This window comes from Vanessa cardui, chromosome 18 (genome assembly GCF_905220365.1).
Source record: "Vanessa cardui chromosome 18, ilVanCard2.1, whole genome shotgun sequence".
NCBI classification, from domain to species: domain Eukaryota; kingdom Metazoa; phylum Arthropoda; class Insecta; order Lepidoptera; family Nymphalidae; genus Vanessa; species Vanessa cardui.
In genome coordinates, this window is record NC_061140.1 from 9,782,998 (window position 1) to 9,801,436 (window position 18,439).

The 18,439-nt window shown below is 31.1% G+C and overlaps 1 protein-coding gene across 3 annotated transcripts in view; it reads left to right on the forward strand.

Annotated features, from left to right (window-relative positions):
* Positions 1–2,185: 2,185 nt before the first annotated feature.
* LOC124537325 (probable beta-hexosaminidase fdl) overlaps positions 2,186–18,439 on the forward strand; it is a 98,851-nt gene continuing 82,597 nt past the window's right edge. Inside the window, exons 1-2 of one of the 3 annotated variants that reach the window (XM_047114140.1) lie at positions 2,216–2,531; positions 2,655–2,933. The gene's annotated coding sequence lies outside the window, so the exon portion shown is untranslated. Of the gene's footprint in view, positions 2,934–18,439 lie in introns of all 3 variants that reach the window. The other 2 variants (XM_047114141.1, XR_006966920.1) reach the window with 2 other exon arrangements.

Sequence of the window (18,439 nt, forward strand, 5' to 3'; positions counted from 1 at the left end):
GAGTATTGCGGTGTCTTCAGCGCTGGCAAGCCTCATATACCCGCCCAAATCATATGGAAACGCGTTATACGCTTTTGAAACGAAAAAAAAAGGGCAACATAATCAATATTGCACGCGGGCGACGAAACAGCTAACGGCAGGCCTGACTAATAAAGGTCAAACCACATTTAATCGGCGTGACAGCAATACGGTTCGGCCCTTTTAAGTGTACTGTACTGCAACGGCCCGTACAGTTATTTGACTAACATGAACGAATTAACTAGTTATCGAAGAATTAATTGAGAACTGACTGGACAATTCTCTCCCCTGAATTTAATTCAGATCCCCTCTAGCGTACCATGCCACTTTGTCATATAAATCAACGTAAAAAACCTTTATCGTATCTGAAGAGTCGCGATGGCCTAGTCGTTAGAATGCATGCATCTTAACCGATGATTGCGGATTCAAATCCAGACAAGCACCACTGAATATTCATGAGCTTAATTTGTGTTTATAACTCATCTCGGGCACGGCGGTGAAAAAAACATCGTGAGGAAACCTGCATGTGTCTAATTTCGTAGAAATTCTGCCACATGTGTATTCCTTCAACCCACATAGGTTGAACAGCGTAGTGGAATATGTTCCACACCTTCTCCTCGAAGGGAGAGGATTCCATAAGCGGAACTCTTACTTTTTTGCCATTTGGCTACGGAACCCTAAAAAGTAAACAACCAACATGAGCTATCGAATTGACGCAATATGTACCATTAATCGAGAGCTTGAATAATCTATGATTTTCATTATTATTGAATATTATTGAAAAAATATATTTTGGACGTAAAATTTGTATGAGAAATTGTAATTAATTGGAAAGGTTTGTATTAAAATAAAGGAACCCTCAGTAGTGTACAGCATATCTGAGATTTTATCGAATCCTGTAGTGGGTTCGTTCACGCGGTCATGATTTGTGCAATTTTTAACATTTCTTTTTGTATATGAATAAGGCCGTAATCATTAAAGTTACATCACTTCTTATCAAATAATTAGGCGCACGTGGTGATAAGATGTTAAATATAGGCCCATAGATACCAACCTTGGGAACTAAATTATGTTTCTGTTGTTGCTGGCATGTACACCCTACAAACCGGAACCGAATAAGTACTACTTACTAGTTTACTACCTTACAAAGTATTACTGTTTGGTAGTAGAAAATATGATGTGATTAGTACTTCTCCGAACCAAGAGCATAATTAACATATTTTTAAAAAAATAACGGTGGTTTGTAAAATAACATGATAGTATAAGTCAACATAATCGTATTTTTTTATTTTTTGTTACGGCCATTAAGTACGCCTGTACTCTTTGACAGATAAATTGATACGATGTAAACGATTGTAAGTGATAGAAGAGATAAGGGATAACTGTCGTTATAATGAATGAACATCCGTTAGATTCACCGCTTTATTTTATTGTGATTTAGTTTTAACAACCATATTTGCATATACAAACTTTTTGCAAGTACGAACTGTTTAACTCCTTTATATCTAAAACTATTTTACTATGATTTGGTTCTTGAGACTAGTTGCCGGCAGAGTCGGATTTAAAGTTCTGGAGGCCCCGGGGCCACAAAGAAGTGAGGGCCCTAGACAAACAGAAGCGTGAACACTCTAATAATTATATAATTATTATGAATTAATTAGTTTTTTTTATTTCAATCAGTAAGCTATGATTTGTTTCGTCTTTGTATCGGTAACTTTTAAAATATTAAATAGTAACATTATTATAATTTGACTATATCTCAGTATTTGTTAACTGGCTAAAAACTGTGGAGGCCCCAGGGCAGTTGCCCCGGTTGCCCTCCCCTAAATACGGCCCTGGTTGCCGGTTCCGTTTCCGTTTAGGTACAATCAACATTGTATTAAACTACTTCCCGATAACAAAGTTACTTCCCTAGCGGGTCCAATTTAAATCCACCCACCCAAAATATATTAACAAAAATTTCATCAAAATCGGTCCCGCCGTTTTGATGGTTCAGTTACACAAATACGAACAGTAGTAGATTTATATAAATACATATAATGGCGGAATCAAAAATTTATATACTATAGAAGTGATATGATATCTCGGAAATATTTTTACCGTATTTCATAACTTTATTGCAATATAATGCAATCAAATAAAATAATCGCACTGAACATGTACCGATTTAATATGTAGTTCGGCCCGTGCTGTTTTTTTTTTCTTACGAAATTAGTCGTCTGGCGTCGCTTTAGCGGTATTGTCGCTATCACGCTGTTACTTTTTAGCGGCGAGTGGCGATAACGTTTTAATAGCCACAAAAAATCTTAAAAAATAAAGTGTAACTTTCGGAGGAAATCAAGTTAAAATATTTTTCTCGTCTGATATGTGAATAAGTGTGAAGTGTCATCTTATTGTATTTTGTTATCTGTTCACTATATTTGTCCTTATTTTCACTATTTGAATTATTTTTGTGTGACAAAAGATTTAAAAATATTATAATAACAGTACGCGAGTTGAAACTGTGTCGTTTAGTAAATATTATTGAAAATATTAATTTTGTTAGCAATAACCTACTTTCTCTCATTATTTTTGTGAGGTTAAACCTACATATATGTCAAAATTGTCAATTCCATGTTTTGATTTTCTTAATTCAGAAAACGGTGAGCAATTTTTAAAATGATTCATCCGTAATAATAAATACGTGAAAATACGGAATGAATCTGTCAATTGATATGTGAAACCAAAATGATAAATAATAATAGCGTAACTAGCACTGACTGGTGATCTAATCAGAAAACAGTAGGAACAACAGTGAATGTGTGTTTAATATTTTAGATAAAGTGAATTGGACACCGAATTTTAAATATATAATTGTTAACAAGAACATTTTTATCACAAACCAAGAATATAAAGGATACGTATAATCTAGAGAGGTAAGTGAAAGTAATCATTTTATATTTGGTTTAAAAGGTGTTATTAATTAATGTTAATAATATATTTTTAATTCTTTAGATTTAAGCATAACATCCTCCCAAAAGTCCTGAATCCTATGTTTCAAGAAAACAATGAAATAAAATACATAATCAAGTATTATCCGTTAATTTCTTGCTCAAGTGACTTTACCTTGTAATTTTATTAATAATCTTATTAAAGAGTAAAGTAAATCTATTTTTTAATTAATTTGAATAAAAAGTTTGAAACACTTAATGAAAAAATGTTTTATTTGTTACAAGTAGTAGTATATATATAAACAATGTATTTTTGTTAATTATATTTATGTTATTGCTTACAATAACATATATAATTTATGTTACAAATATTAAAAAAAATATTTAATTGATCGCCATAAATGTGCAAATGTTAGAAACAATAAACAAAACAGTGTTTTTCTTATATTACTGTTGACATAAAAATATTTATAATTCTGAAATATTTTAAAAAACATTTTCACAGTTTAACATAATATTCAATCACATTATTTTATTTAACTTATTGTTTAATCAGTACAGAAGTGTGGAATAACAATTATTTTCTTATCTACCCTTTTTATCTAAGCATTTATTTTACGGTAATAGAAAAAAAAGAACTCAATTATTTCTCTTATATTATTGGCCACAAAACATTTAAATATCAATATATATCATTTGCATTCTGTTTAACATATAAGTCAGCCCAATTAGCTAACTTATTTGTATAATTATATTTCATACTCTTGAAAAGTTTTATGGTTTCCGATACATTCAATAAACTTACTCTTCAGATTATTTTTTTGTTTTGCAGTTTAACACAACCAACCTCAAGATCATCACAGTTCCTTATCAGCAATGTAAATGATAGATATATATTTCTTAGTAATATCTAGGAGTGTTGACCCCTTACCTTCAGGTCGCATCTGTCAACCAAAACAAAATAATATAATCTCTCAAATAAGCCAAATACAAGAATGATGCTGCACCCAATGCTATTTACGTACTTTCAACTGTAAGATTTAAAAAACATAGAGATGTAAAATATTAACTCTTAGTGGATTTGCAAGGATAGTAAATAATTATATGTAAATAAATATTTAAAAAAGTCTTAAAATGAACAAAACATACAACTCGAAATTATTATTTTAATCAAAATAATACCACATACAATTAATCTATTGACTACTTTTAATTTTCAATCGTCATTTAAAAATGTGTTTTATCAGTTATTTAGCACCTTAATAGTCAATTTATAGGCAATAAACTTAACTATTCAAAAAGTAATAGCATCGATAATAGTATTTACTTCACTTTCCTACTGATAAAAATTTTTACACCCATTCTAATTAGTTATTGTGTGGAGGTTTAATGTTAATTGTTTTTGTAAAACTGTATTTAATTTTAATATGAATAATAGATAAACTGATATTTATGTAAGTTTATTGTACACTAATTAACATCCCCATAGTTACTACAGTGATTGTTCAATAGGTATTAAGCATGATATAGTAGAATTCGAGCATGTTTCATGTCAAATTTAGTTCAGCAGTTCAGCGGTAAAATAGCAACAGACAGACAAGTCGCTTTTACGGATATAACATTAGTAAAGAGGTATAGATTAAATTTACTTGATTAAATGTATGTTTTTATTTATCAACTGTTGAGTACACTCATAGTATTAAAAACATAAAAGGTAAAAAAAACACATTTGCACCATTTTTATTGCCTTTGTAAATAACATATGAAGCTGTCAGTGACATTAAAATTCTCTAGACTATATTTTAAAAGCACATGTTCCAACATACATAGAACTTCCTTATAAGTAAAACAATACCTTGTTTATTTTAGTTATTACTATAAAAATTTAACAATGACAATGATGCCTTGTTTCCTTATTTAACAATAAATATTTAACTTTATTAGGATTTATAAGAGTTACCCGAGTAGTTAGTACTGTATATATATATATATATATATATATATATATATATATATATATATATATATATATATATATATATATATATATATATATATATATATATATAAATTAGTAAAGCTATGTGAGTCTTCCTCTTTTAAATGTCAATAAGTGATGAAGAAATTTAAGAAATCAGTGTTTAACTAGACATCCCATTAAAGTGTGACAATATAAAATTTAAAAAATAAACAGTGTTACTATTTTATTATTATTTTTTTTATTTGTAAGTATATTGATTTAATGCTGGATTTTATCTTCATCTTTAAGTTAGGTCTCTTCTAATTATTTATAAAATGTGATTTTATTGTTTTGTGATTTGTTGCGAAGAATAGTATAATTTAATTGAAAGTGCATACTTCACAGGCATATAACATCAATAGCTTGAAAGTGATTTAAAGTTTTTAAAGTAATTAATATATTGCGGTTGTATCAGATTTATTTTAAGACTTTCACTTAGTCACACTATCATGCAGGTCAGTAAATAAGTCTTTAGTCTAGTTTTTATAATACCTACTTTTACTTAGTCTACACGTTCGTTTCCGCGCTTTTTGATATAAAAAATAGGCTAACCCACAAATTATGTTATTATCTGTATCTACAAAATCTGTAATAGTTGCTCCGCTGCATGAAAAATAAAATAAAAAAGCAACGACTTAGAACAGGAAGCACTTCGCTTTTATTAATATTAAGTACCATTACAATCTTACGAGATACAATTTTCGATAAGATCACACACTGTAAATACCATTATTACTTACATAATTTAATTTAATTTTTGTATGTATTTACAGTTTTTGTTAGGTTTGTAACTAAACGTACAATAGACGTAAACATGGCCGAATGGTATATCCGTGAACTAGTGGAACAGTTGATTTCCTGCTTCACACGCCATTTTATTTCTTGTTATCAATCTGACACGTACATTGTAAACAAAATGATTCCGAGATCTTTTTTATATCGTTCAATTGTTACAGACTAAGTATCAACATTTACTAGACTTATTTCTATTTTGTCTTGAAAGCGCGCTTTGAGCCAGCAAAAATTCATATTGTATCGGGCATACTTTTTATGCATCTACAACAATCACTAGTACTGCAGTAGACAGTAATAGTAATAATAAATCAGTAACGCAAAGTGTATCTTGCATGCTATATGCAATAGAAAGAGACAAAACATCTAATTTTGTACTTAGCAACCTGTAAATGTATTGTTGGACTGGACTGGTTTCATAATTTGGTAAATTTAGGTACGTTTTTCCTCCTATTTGATGTTTTTTTTTTTCATAGTCCTCTAGTTTCCATTGACACTCGACTGATTTATGAAGCAAATTACATATACTTACATATGTTTGACTATCTATTTGGAGAAGAGGTTTTTCGTAAATTAAAAATATAATAAATACTAATCTTTATTTTTTTATTAAAGGACCCTTTTGAAGGATCCTAGATTATTTTGTAATTAATTATTTGTCTCGCTATCGTATCAATAATCTATAGCATCGAGTAGAAAACGAAAAAACGCATGTATTGTAATACATTAAAGAATATTTCGTGATTTATTTTTGTAGAGAAAATTTTATTTTTATAATTAATCACAACCCTTGAAAATCGTAGTTATACTCAATATTTTATATTAACGCCACAAGATATGAAAAAAAAACAAGCGAACCTTGCGGTATTCGAATATGATTTGTAACATATGACATACTTTGGAAATAAGCAACAATAATACATAAAACATGGTCTCCGAAAATGGATAAGTAACGTCTGATGGCCATCTCTAGCGTCTCGCACGCTTATTGGTTAAATCAAATAGCTACTTTCACGCAATCACTCCCACAGATTGCAAAACAGGTAAACGAGAAAAAAGATCTTATACATACATACTATATTTGCACTACTAACTTATCAAACACAAGGATCACAAATCCTATAAAACAATGTTACACAGGTCCAATTAGTTAAAATTATTTTCGAGCAACAAAAGTGTAGACGCTCCCAAATTTCAAACTTCGAACATCTATTGAAAACTTTTTAAAATAAATGTGTAATGATGTTTTGGTAACCGAATTTGGAACTTAAATTCAGGACCTCGAAATATGCAATCTTAAGACTTAGCCACTGAAAGAAATTGTCTTTGGGCATTCGATTCGAGTCTTGATAACTTCCATTATTCGTCTTTTTTAAATACTTGATATCTAGAGTACAATGGAAATATACTGTGATAGATGAACTTTTATAACCAAAATGATAATCGTATTGATTGACAATCGATTATAATTGACTCGTTTAATTTGCGAATATTGTAATTTATAATTTTATCTGGTAAATATATAATTAATCTTGATTAGATATTAATATCTAATCAAGATTAATTACATATTACTATAAATTACAATATTCGCAAATTTAGAAATAAAATTATCAAAATTATTCAGGAATCTGTAGTTTTCCTTTAATTATAACGAAGGTGTATTTTTACTACAGATTTGTTAATTTCAGGTATTTATTAATGACTTGGCGACGAATAACTCGCATAAAATTCATAAGCGTTACCTTTTGCGGTATTTATTGTTTCTGTTATCGCAATTCTACATTCTCGTTAAAGAAAAATATTATTGCTACGGGTAATAAAGATTTTAGGTAAATTTTCTTACAAGCTAAATTAATAAAAACAATTTTATGGCTATTTACGTAATTAGTGGCAACAGTGGATATATATGATATACTAATTACCACCCGCGTGTTGGGGTACTTAGAACCTATAGTCACAGGTTTTATGTGCAAAAATGTAACTTGCTTTCTTCACTAATTTTATCAAATTCAAACTGCTGGATTTGGATGTGAGTAGTATGGTAACTAATTTTATCAAAAGGTTTGGTTTGAATGTCTGACAAAGTTACTGTCGCTAAAATACATTCATTATCCGTTAATAATCTAAATTTGAAATGTGTGAAACTGCGAAGCACCGATACCTACTTATAAAACCTTCTTTGTAATATGGTTTAATATTCAGCTATGGATTACAAAAAAATATATTTTATAATCTATCTTCCATCTCAATCTGTACAAAACTGCATAAGAACTAGAATGATATAAAGACCTATGAATGTAAAATGTTTAATTACAAATTAGTATTCAAATTTAAGATGAGATTTGTATTATAATAAGAATAATGTATTCATCGATAAGTTTATGGAAACTCGAAACGAATATGTCGTCAGGTTTATTACTTTATTTATCAAAGAAATGTTATATTTAGTATTATTGATTAAAACGTGTCAACTGATGAGATTGATGAGATAGTGATTATTAATTAATTTTTATCGATTAACTGATCGCAACTGATTTATCTTCAGTCTAATCGACATTTAGGATTAATAAAGGTGACTTTTAAATTAAAAAAATAAAACAATATTACGTACAGATAATGTAGTCACTGTTTCAGGGCATTGTAAACTAGTATTTTAGGTCTGTTACAAATATCGGTAATGATAATTTGTATATAATGAAGTCTGTGCACCCTTTAACAAATAAAAAAAAGTAAAAGTAACAGCCTGTAAATTTCCCACTGCTGGGATAAGGCCTCCTCTTCCATTAAGTAGAGGGTTTGGAACATATTCCACCACGCTGTTCCGATGCGGGTTGGTGGAATGCACATGTGCCAGAATTTCGATAAAATTAGACACATACAGGTTTCCTCACGATGTTTTCCTTCACCGCCGAGCACGAGATGAATTATAAACACAAATTAAGCACATATATATATAGTGGTGCTTGCCTAGGTTTGACCACGCTATCATCGGTTAAGATGCACCCGTTCTAACCACTTTAATAAGTGACAAATATAATAAAATAAAGCAACAAGATCTGTATACTGCTATATACTGTAGAGAGATCACAATTGACATCCAGAACTCATGGGGCTTCGAATGAAAGCCCGCACTTCTGTCTAGAGGCAATCCAGACAGTCGTGTAGGTTGTGAAAAGATTGTATTTAAAGAGCATCTTCTGTCTCACCTTTGTAATTAATTTTCTAAAAAAAAACATACATCCCATAGCCATTCATTTATTACGTAACATTATTTTTATAACTTTTTGAAAAAGTAAAAAGTAAAGTAAAAGTATTCAACTCAAACTCAAATTGCTTTATTCAATATACAAGTATTACACTTTCTTATTGCTGGTCAATTGAAACAGTACCACCGGTTCGGAAAAGAAAATACCCTGACCTGAGAAGAACCGGCGAAAGAAACTCCGCGGATGTTTTTTTGTCTCATGTATTATATTAACAAATTAAATGAAATGAAATAGCCAGGAGGCGATCGTTTCATTCCAAAGGTGTGCTATCAATCATAAACTCATTAATTGTATAATAAACTTTTGCACACAAGCGTTCCTTAATAATTTTTTATAAATTTGGCAGCAGAGGCATTTTGAACGCTTTCTGGGATATTATATTTATTACGTAAGAATCTAAAGGAAAAAATAAATAAATGTGTGATTTTTTTCAATTTTAATTTCAAAGTAACCATTTTTTTGATTGTACGTAAGAACTATCGACCTCACCCCCTTGTAAGAAAACATAAGACATTGTCGCCCCACTAGATCGTCTTATGTAGTAAATGAATGATCCCATACAGAGAAGAAATTTAATGATATAATCATGACAAAAAAAAACAACAAAAGAAAAATAAATTGTAAAGATTAAGTACATTATTAATTGGTACATGTACCTAATATACTGGATACAATGAAAACCGGCGTTTGCATCGTTTCAGCGGCGATGGCGATTAATTGTAGAATCGTATGAAAAAATACAAGGGCGATTTTATTAGTCATGTGACAATAATTAATTACGTTGTGTATGACATACGTTCCAGTGTTATAAAAACGTATGACATATATACGTATTGTATATAACAAATCACCTCGCGAGATTATACATGAAAGATTAGCATATATATAGTCAATATATAGGTAGTAACCGATGAATCATTTTACAATAAAACGTGTATGCTATTAAATTTTGATACTTTAATCTTTCGGTTACGTAAGAATTATCGTAAGTGCAATTTACTTTGATAGATTTGAAGGAAAAATCACGCGTTAAATTGTAAGCAATATGCTACGGTTGAAACTCATACTAAAGATTCGAATGTTATTTAAATTTCTACGGTGATACATAAGTTGAACCTGCGGCTTTACCCATGCGAAATTTACCATACCGATAGCACATAAACCGTCGATCCCCATTTTACGCTCTCCAGGGGCGAATTAAATTAAAAAAAACTTCATCTAAATCGGCTCAGCGTTTTAAGCGTGAAGACGTAGTGGACCGAGTTACTTTCGCATTTACGATATTAGCATGGCTGATATTGATTTATCTGTGACGGTTTCATTTGAAACAGTAATCTCTTGCTATACTAAGTACACTACAGAATTTGTCTATCTACGACATCACATTAGAAACTTCTAAAGTTATAAGTGTTTCTCATATTGACCATGTATTATATACAAAAATCTACCTCACGAATCACTCTAATTATTAAAAAAAATTGCATCAAGATCAGTTGAGTAATATTAAAGATCGTACGTAGGGTAAGACAGCGGTGGAAGACTTTGTTTTATGCTATGTAATCATGCTGATGAGTCGATGAGACTGCTCTATATGAATCCTATTAAGTAGTTAAAATCGGAAATTAATGTAAACTAAAAGCGATAAAAGTACATATATAATGTCAACGAATTATCGTTAATATATATACTCGTGTTATTAATTAATAAGTTGAGCGAAAAAATTTTCTCCCAATGTGTCACAACATTGACTTAATGCTCCATACTACCATTTATTGTACACTAAGATGCTCGCAGAATAACGTCTAGTTTAAAGAGACTCGTTCTAATTTTTTTTTAATAAATAATGGCGTTTATCTGTTCTTGTCATGTACGTACATACACACATAAAAATCACGTTAAACAAAAATTGTATTATATTATTAAACATTATTTAGGCATTGGTGGACTTTGTGCCAGCTCTTCTGGGTAGGTACCACCCACTCATCAGATAATCTACCGCTAAACAGCAGTACTCAGTATTGTTGTTCTGTTTCAAGAGTGAGTAAGCCAAAGTAACAACAGGCGTAAGGGACATAACATCTTAGTTCCCAAGATGGTGGCGCATTGGCGATGTAAGGAATGTCTATGAGTGATGGTAACCAATTACCTTAAGGTCGATTTACTCGTCCGCAAACCTATATAATACACAATAAAAAAAAACATAAGAAAAATATATAGTAGATACATATTCAAACGTAAAATTTAAATTTCTAGTTTTCCATTATAAAATGATACGCGTATATTTAACATTTTGTTTATGAACCAAAGATAGCGTCAACAGTTTCTTAGATCTGACATGAATGTCTATTTTCAATTTTCTCTTTGTTAGTAAGATATACGTTCTTATACTTCTATACTATACTATACTAGCATGATCTAACAATATTAAACGATTATTCACGATCAACCGCGTAATTAAAGACAATTGGAAATGATCTTTGTGGTAATTATAATTGGCTGCATTCTGAAACGCATGTCGCATTAACGAACGTATCTTAACGTTGAAAATATATCATGCTTAATGTCTTTATGTACGATACGATACTTGTTCAAATATTGTTTGTCTGTTCATCTAAATTAAAAGTAGATACATTATTACGTTTTAATTCGAAGTATTGTGTCCAAAGTTATTAATATACATATGTTTTAAATATGAGACAATATCACATACATTCTCTGATCCCAATGTAAGTAGCTAAAGCACTTGTTTTATGGAATATCAGAAGGAACGACGGTACCTCAAACACCCAGACAACATAGAAAATTAATGGTAATCAACATCGACTCGGCCGGGGATCTATCCCGGGACCTCGGAGTCCCACGAAAACCGGCGTACACACCATTCGACCACGGAGGTCGTCCAAGTTATCGTGGATTAATTGTTTTTCCAAGTTTTTATTTAACTTACGTTAGTATCTTTTTGCAAAAGTAGGTACTTCAAACCTGTTTCGGTTTATCAAACCGATTGCGTTGTAGGCTTGCTAATTTTTTTGGTGCGTGTAAAATAATTTTAAAAGGTATAGTTTTTTTAACGACAAAGTTCTTTTATTTTCAGAAATCGTAAGGAAAACACATTACGCCTTCAGACGGCCTATTCCTCTCTCTCTCTCTCTCTCTTTCTCTTTCTCTTTCTTTCAATCTTTTCGAATCCGGCATTTAGTGTTATGCAATATTATTTAATACATGCAATATTGTTTGAATTGAAATGTTTGATTACAATTTTGCATAGCCATCATTTAACTCAAACATTGATAATTTATTTAATACATAATATATGTATAGTGAAATCAATTTTGTGTACCATACCAACTCTTAATCCGATGACGTAAAAATAATTAAACTATCAATTGTTTCTTCAAGCGTTAAGCTGGCTCTTGTCGAAAGCGGAAAGAGTTATAAGCGTATTTGGTTACACGGACCTAAATAAACATATATATGATATGAACCACAGCTGTTACGATTCATTGCTTACCGATCCTATTGATATACGTGATTTCTATTGTACCGCATTCAATGTATAAAATAATCTAATGGTCCAAGAATATTTTTAACATATAGGAGATATAAAATTAATAATTGAAATAAGACATATTACATAATACATTGTCATCCACTGCACGAATTAACTAACCCGTATTGGAGCAGCATGGTGAAATTCGTTTTAAGCATTCTCGAAGGAAGAGAGGGTCGATATCTCAGTTCATTAGTGGTAAATTTATTTTTACTTAAGACTATCCCCTATATAACACTTTAAAAATACTACTCTTATTATTATACTACTTATGAACTACGTAAAGGTGAAAGTTGTGTAAACAATACACAAACATATTATACATATGTTTTAAAAAATATTAACAGTACAAAAGCCTATTTCACAATGCTAAAATTAAAGTGATAATTATTGTAATCAGTATATATTATGCGTTTGAAAATTGTTATTTATAACGAAAGTAGAAAATAATACTTAATTTATTCAAAAAATCCATACATGAAAATGCATTTTTTAAAACGTTTGTAACGTGACACAAAACGCTCCTGATTCGCCGGGCTTATGATGAAGTTACTTGCTTGTTAACCTTGCTTGCCTACAATATGTACTACAGATTAAAATATAGGCAAGTGACGTCACCGACCTCATTGCAGCGCCATATCGTCCAAATAGCGTTTTCACGCGCTATTTAAATATGAAATTTTTAATATGATCTTTTTCGGCAAATATGTAGGTACTAGAAGTAAAAAAATAATATTAACTGCTTTCCTTAACGTCTACTAAATAATATATAAATTTTTATAAATAAAAAAAACCGCCTTCAAAAATGAACTAAAAAGAAAAAAATAATCAGTTACATTCATATCCAATTTACGATTTTTTAATCACCTCTCAAAGTCGGTGCCAACATTGCTAATATAGGTACATAATACATACATACAAAAACTAAATCTATTTATTGGCACCGACTTCAAAAGGTGATTAAAAAATCGTAAATTGGATATGGATGTAACTGATTATTTTTTTCTTTTTAGTTCATTTTTGAAGGCGGTTTTTTTTTATTTATAAAAATTTATTTAATGCTTTTCAGTGTTGTTTTGTTATTTATAATTACAATTGGTAGTGTTTGTCATTCACTTTATTATACTCAGTACATTTCGGCTTTCGACTCTGAACATAACTCAACGCCGTTTCAATACGATGTGGACTGCAACTCAAATTAAGCGTTACCTAAGTTACAATAGCCTAATGTTAACAGCTCATCGTCAATTAGACAATACCATTTTTCCCGATGCAATGCCGTTAAACATTGAGGAATTCTCCTGGTAGTCCACCATCAGCTAGACTTCATCATAGGCATTTACTAACATCAATTGCTTGGCGACTATCTTATAGAAATAGAACTAAACCCGTAAAATAGTTACTTAGGTACTAATAGGTTCTAATTATCAGTTGTGGTCTTCATCATCAGTTCTACTTCATCAAATGTCACTTTTCGTGAGCATATGACCAAGGCACTTTGAATAAAACCAAAATCACTATAGGTGTGCCTATAAAATTTGAGGAGTTCCCTCGATTTCTCCAGGATCCCATCATCAGATCCTGATCTCCTGACAATGGGACCACCTGTAAAACATGCCCTTTCAAACAAAAAAAGAATTGTCAAAATCGGCCCAGCCATCTTCGAGTAATTCGGTAACATACATAAAAAATAAAAAAAAAAAAAAAAAAAGGCCCCGACGAATTGAGAACCTCCTCCTTTTTTTGAAGTCGGTTAAAAATGGATTTAAAAAAACAGTCAAATAGCCTAATACTATGAATTAAACTAAACTGTCTTATAAAAATGAAAGAATAAATCTTAATCTGACCACCAGCTTTTTAGTATCCAGTGCAAATTGAGACTCTTATCTCTGACCTCACCCCGATAGCGATCCGTTATATTGTTCGACACGGCCTTCGAAAAATTTGCGGTCATATTGCGAAGGTTTTATCGGAAATCGAATAGATAAGAGAACATTCTGTGTAACAGGCTCTTAGATGCACAATTCTTAAGCCATTGTACCAAATTAAAATAAGATCGGTGACACACATGTTAATTTTAAACATTTCAATCAATAAAAATATGGATGTTAAGGGTCAAGCATGGATCACAAATTGAAAAATTGCTTTTGAAACTTGTCTGACTTCGTCTGAATCGTATTTTTTTTTTAAATAGTAAATAAAATAAGCAATAAAACAGCAAATAGTTTTTATATGTATTTAATCCTGATATGTTGTTAGATTATTATCGGCGTGTATTTGTGAGTACGAGCGTACTTACGAGACTTATGTGCGTGAGATTGTCAACATATTAATGACGGCCAAAAAATACCAATTAGATTAATGTGAATATCTCTTTTTTTTAATAATAAGCTGTATGCGGTCGTTGTTTTAATAAAAGAAAATTATTTATATTTAATTAATGTAAAAATAATTAATCATAAATATTACCTATGAAATACTAATGAGTAAATTCGGCTTGGGTCCAATATATACACATCAACACCGTCTAGGGATATTTTGTATAAAAATCTTAAACTCAAAAAATCATATCCGGTTTTAAAATCTTTTGATGAAAGACTATTTTGTAAACCTTCTTGGACGATTCTAAATTTGAATTTGAAAAAAATAAATAAAAATAAAATTTTTACGCGACATAATGGTAGCGATGGCCGAAGGTTACGTTTACCTACCGTCATATTAAGATATTTTTTGTGCCAAATTTAAGTTTTAAAACAAGTTATCGATTAATTTCGAGTTAAACCTATTGTGTGCATCATGCAGCGGTGCCATTTAACGATAGAAGAAATGCTAAGGGCAGGAGGCATGCTCCAAGCTGGGGCTACTCAATAGAGAATTGCTGAGGAGATTGGAACAAGACAAAACGTCATATCTAGGTTATGGTCACGCTACCGTGCTACTGGTGAAGTGACTGAAAGATATCCAGGTGGGAAGCGCATAACCAATCAACGACAAGACCGATATTTGCAAGTTGCCGCGAAAAGAGAACCAAATGTTACGGCACTTCAATTGGTTCAGAGGCTCCAGCCAGAGGACCAGTTGCTTGTGAGTGACCAAACTGTAAGGAAAAGGCTGCATGAAGCGAACCTTCATGCTCGCAGGCCGTTTCGTACTCTAGCACTACGCCGAGGAAATCGTGGACGACGACTAGAGTGGGTTCGTGTAAATTTGCTCTCGGATGATAACCAGTGGTCTGTAGTGCTGTTTACCGATGAGTCCCGGTTCGGTTTCCATCCCGATACACGTGGCGTATGTGTTTGGCGATTCCCTGGTCATGATAGCCGTCTGCAACATCTTCAGAAAGTCCATTCATACCACGGCGGCATAATTATGGTTTAGGCGAGAATTTATCTTAGTGGAAGAACAGACCTCGTTTGGATCAGAAACACCATGGCGGCCAAAAAATGTCGTAACGAGATGCTTGTATGCCAATAATTTAGTCCCATAGACTAAAAATGGGCCAAGAATTCACGCTCATGCACGAAAGCACCCGTCCGCACACAGCGGGAGTGGTGACGAGATGGTTGTAGGAACAAGACGTATCGGTCTTAGGCTGTCCCATTCAATCACCTGACCTAAACCCCATAGAGCACGCGTGGGCCATACTCTAAAGAAGGGCTTCGAGGAATTTTCCTGCAAATATTGCGACGGATGAGCCACTTTTTTGCATCTTAGTCGGACCTGGGACAATATACCGCACCAAGACTTGGATAACTTAATCCAAAGTATGAAAAATTGTTGCAGGACGTTATAAATGTCCTGGATAGTTTTACAGACTACTGATTTTTCATATGACTGTTAAAAACAATAACTTTTCTTCATTTTTCACATTTTCTTGAGACAAACATTAATTGTTAGTTTTACCATTATTTTACGTTTTTTCTTTATTTAAGGATAAAATTGTTTACGCAAAATAATATGGTTTATTTTTTATTCTGGAGTATAGTCAGATAAATGGGCTTTATAAAAATATAAACATGTTGCATGTTATCTCTAATAAATTTTAAAATAATTCAGTAAATTCAAAATATCCCTAGACAATGTTGATGTGTGTATTATAAAAAAAGTAAAAGTGCACTTAGCAAGATAGAATGAAGTAAATACATAACTTATAATATTTAAGTTTAATATGTATGTCACAAATGAATGAATAATGTAAAAATTGGTTAGAGCCTTAATTTTATTGTGAAACATTGATCAAACATTGTCCTCGCATAATAGATTCAAATTTGGGTATTTTTAACTTTCGAGGTCAATGTTATTGTTACAGTTAGTTAACCAAATACCAGTTTCGCAACGATTGATTTTGGTTACGCATAATTTGAAATCGCGGATGTTTTCCAACTAAAGTAAGAATAATACTTAATTATTTGGAGAGTGAGTTAACTACCGACATTAGTTCTGAGTGTGATAAGGTATGATTTATGTATATGATAATGATATAAGTAATTTATATATTGTATAATTTCCTTTATTTCTTCCTAGCGATGTTGGGTCGAGTCGTTCGTTATATACAAACTTGCAACGATTTAACTGCCCTCTGCATCCGGAATGCCAAACGCTGTTAAGGAAACGTACAGTGAAAACAACGCTAGATAACAAATGCACTCTAATTGTTTGAAAAAATACAGACAAGCTAGTTGGAAAAAATGTTGAAAAAAATTGTATCGCCGGTTCTTCTCAGGTCTGAGGTATTATATTCCGAACCGGTGGTAGATTTTCGACAATCAATAAGAAAGTGTAAACACTTCTATTTTGAAAAAAGGTTTTTGACTTTGTTGGAGTTATAAAATACTTACATACGTTTGTTATTTGTTTATATTAACGCGCACGTGGCGCCATCTGTCCCATTCATAAAGTACTAAGAGAGTTGGGTTTGCAGGACAAAGACTGAGGGGTTGAAAATACTGGTTAATACAATGTCAGTGTAGATGGCGTTGACAACATTCTCTGTAAAGAGTTAACCTTTTACGGAAGCTCGATAATAATTAAAAATAATAATAAATAAATGTTATTACTAAACGTGTCTACGATAGGATTAACAAATTAATCTGTTCTTCATATTTGTAACATTAAAAAAAATCGAATATATGTATAAAGTTTAATTTCAAAGTTCAACCACTTATGGATTTTCTAAAATCAGTATGTTGAAAATATACTACACTGAGTATATTTTACACTCATAAGAACAGTTAAAAATATGAATATGACGTGCTACGAATTAATATTCAAAGTTATAATAAGTTTCATACTACTCGGTGAATTTTCTAAAAAGCTTTAAGGATAAAATTTGAAAAATCCTGATAGGACTTACTTATGCTCTATATGGAATTCCTGTCTGATATTATTATCATTTGTAACACGGTGAGTAAATTAAAAAAATGACCAAACAAAACATTTAGGCAATAAACAACTATGGTTGATTAATAAATAATTGATCCTATTTTACACATGAAAAAATACTTAATTATAAAATTCATCACAAGTGAGGGAGAGTTCCAATTTAAATCGTAATTAAATGGCAAATATGTAATCCGCTTATATGAGCTGAAATTACCCACCTGTAGTTCGTTTCAATGTATATATTTTTTATACAAATACAAAATAAGACAATTACTAAAAAGTTTTTTTTGGCTTAACACCTAGATGTCTTTGACACTGGCTTATGAAAAGCTGATCAAAGGCAGAGATACCTTGTATCTATGCTAGATATTTTTTGTGACGTAGGTTTTCGTCGGAAAACAATATTTATTTATTATTTATATAGCTTCGTATGTTTTTCTTTAATAATCTACACGTATACGGGTACTATATTTATGGC